General features: G+C 34.5%; 1 long non-coding RNA gene across 1 annotated transcript; it reads right to left on the bottom strand.

Moving 5' to 3' along the window:
- Nucleotides 1–418: 418 nt before the first annotated feature.
- Nucleotides 419–1,181, bottom strand: LOC121726326. The gene is made up of 3 exons (XR_006035522.1): nt 1,095–1,181; nt 829–938; nt 419–621 (listed from the first exon to the last, which is right to left on the bottom strand). It is a non-coding gene; the product is annotated as an uncharacterized LOC121726326 (long non-coding RNA).
- Between the last annotated feature and the right edge of the window lie 1,571 nt (nt 1,182–2,752).

Raw genomic sequence — 2,752 nt, 5'->3', positions numbered from 1 at the left:
AAATGCTTGTGTTAAGTGGTTTTAATGTCTTAAAGGTACTATTAATAAAGGCCTATTTAAACCGGAGCGGTATCCGCTACCACCGTGGGTAGCGGTATCCCGATGGGTACGCGATTAACGCGCTAATAATAAACGCGATTAAGGCGATAATCACGTACCCATCGAGATACCGCTACCCACGGCGGTAGCGGATACCGCTCCGGTTTGAATAGGCCTTAATACGGCTCAGGAACTCCCAATAGTCCAATGGAAGTTCTGGAGGCGTTTCCTGAAAGGTAAATAAAAGACAACATACAAGGAACAACAGAAAAGCATATCAAATAGTGGTTTCTAAAACAAAATGAAGAGATGTTAATCGTATAAAAATTTATTTACTTACTTACATAAAAGACAAAAATTTTGACAAAAAAATTGTTTGTGAGTTTCATAAAATTTCAAAATACTGTTTCCTCCAACTGTTGTTTGTAATAAGGTATGTAAGTCAAAGTCTGGAAAATATCTTGTAATCAGTACATTTGTTGTGGTAACTTCCTGAGATTCAGAACAGCTAGAGGACGTAGGTTTTGTAAAGTCTGTTTCACTCAATGACTCTGAACACTCATTAAATGACTCTGTAGGTGCCTGAAAACATAAAATATGTGTGTAATGCACAGTGGCTAAATCATTGGCAAAGTTATTAAACAAATTATGAATGTATTTTTAAACATAGTGTGACTAAAGAGCTTTAATTCATTATACATCCTGCTGCATACAAAAAAGAATAAACGCTGCCCAGTTGCAGATGCAGAAGTGCACAGCAAAGTGCAAATGCCAATGGATTTCACTTACATGAGCTGTGATAATTTCAGCTAGCTTTATCCGGGTCCCAAGATGAGGGCAGAGTTCCTTGAGGTGCTCTGGAATGAGTTTGTAGAATAACTCTGTTGTTATGCCATTTGCTGCAATGTAGAACTGAAATGATACATTTAAGTAATCTATGACTTAGCTTAACGTACTCAACATGGATATGATTTTTGATGAATTTTTGCATGGGTGGGTGGCACTTCAACAATACTATAATCAAAGGCTGGCCAGTAAAATCAATGCATACTTACACACAAAAACTTCTATTACTTCTGGAGAAATATTATTTGCCTCGAGGAGAGTAACTACGTTGTTATTTTCGTTCATTTTGTTTTACAAATTGCGTATATATTCACCTCAAATTAACACGTTTAGTTTCAAACTGCACAAACAGGTTTAAACTTGTTTAGCTTGCTTTAGCATGGCGCGCGCGCGTAGACTCGGTAGTCAATAGTCATAACTCATACCAAAAAAAAAAATAGGTAGACTAGAAGTAACTTGTCATTAAATTAAAATATTTTTAACTTTTTCTTAAACTATATTTATTTGAAACAAGGTAATAATAAAATTTTAAGGCAAAACAGGATTTTACTAAAAACAAGATTTTATGTCATTAGTTTAAGATATTTTTTTTTTCAATTGCTCTAGATATGATTCAAGGTAATAATTTCTTCATTGGATGAAATGTTTCATTGTGTTAAATAAACTTACAGTTTGAAATAAGTATTTCATTGTATTAGAGCAATAAAATTTGAACTTCTTAGGTTAATTTTACTTATTCTTCAATTAATTTTTTTTTCCTTGATTGTAAAATTGCAACAAGAAAATATTTTTTTCATTTCGAGACTGCCATTATTTAAAGATGAATAAACATTACTTGTATTAACACAATTTTCCTTAAAATAACTTAATATGTCAAGAAAACTATTTTTCTTGATTCGAGAAATCCTTTTTATCTGTGTACCGTATCTATAATTGAAAATCTCTCTGCAACACTACAGACTAACCCAGACTAAAGTGCAGACTCATTATACTGTTTAGCGCTTAGACGAGACGGCTTACGTCGGTTTTTAAGATGTTTTGTACAAAGTTTTTATATACAAACTAGCTGACCCGGCAAATGTTGTTTTGCCATATATATATTTTTTGGTATGAAAAGTAGCTGTTGGCCGATTCTCAGACCTACTCAATATGCTCACAAAATTTCATGAGAACCGGTCAAGCCGTTTCGGAGCAGTATGGCAACGAAAACTGTCACACGAGAATTTTATATATTAGATTATCCATGTGGTACTCCTGAAGGAATTTGACAAGAATATAAGCTAGCGAATGTTACATTTTGATAAATATACTCACACAAGATTTAGTACATTGTACATTGTACTATCAGAGAAGTTGATTCCTAGGCAGATGGCTGACCTAAGTAATTTGGTCGCGTTAAGTGGGCGACTAACCCTAAATTGTCGATTTTACAAGCCCCGAATGGTTTCATTTTCTAAAATTAGATACTACATTATATTTCCGAGAATTCGATCTGAGCAAAACCACGATATCTTAAAATTTTCTCGATAGAAAAAAATCACAAAGATGCATCTAATTTTCAATCAACCTAGCGGATTTTTAAAATGTTGTATATTTATGGAGTTATTGAGAAAAAACTAATTTGGCGATGAATCCGCGTCGTTCTTTTTCACCTGGCATATGAAAGACGGGCGTGAGTGTGAAGAGAGAAGGACGATGTTTGATTTTTGGGGTTAGTCGTCGTCTTAAGTGAAACTCATCCGACCGACCACAGCTAACATTGAATTGACATAAGCCGACTTATGTCAATTCAATGTTAATGTTAAGCCCGGCCGCACATTGTCCGAATTCTGATCAGAAATAGTTGAATTTCGCCGGACCGCCACCC

The sequence above is a fragment of the Aricia agestis genome, chromosome 4 (genome assembly GCF_905147365.1).
Source record: "Aricia agestis chromosome 4, ilAriAges1.1, whole genome shotgun sequence".
Classification (NCBI taxonomy): domain Eukaryota; kingdom Metazoa; phylum Arthropoda; class Insecta; order Lepidoptera; family Lycaenidae; genus Aricia; species Aricia agestis.
Note: the sequence above shows the minus strand (reverse complement) of the source record. Positions and strands in the feature narration are given on the sequence as shown.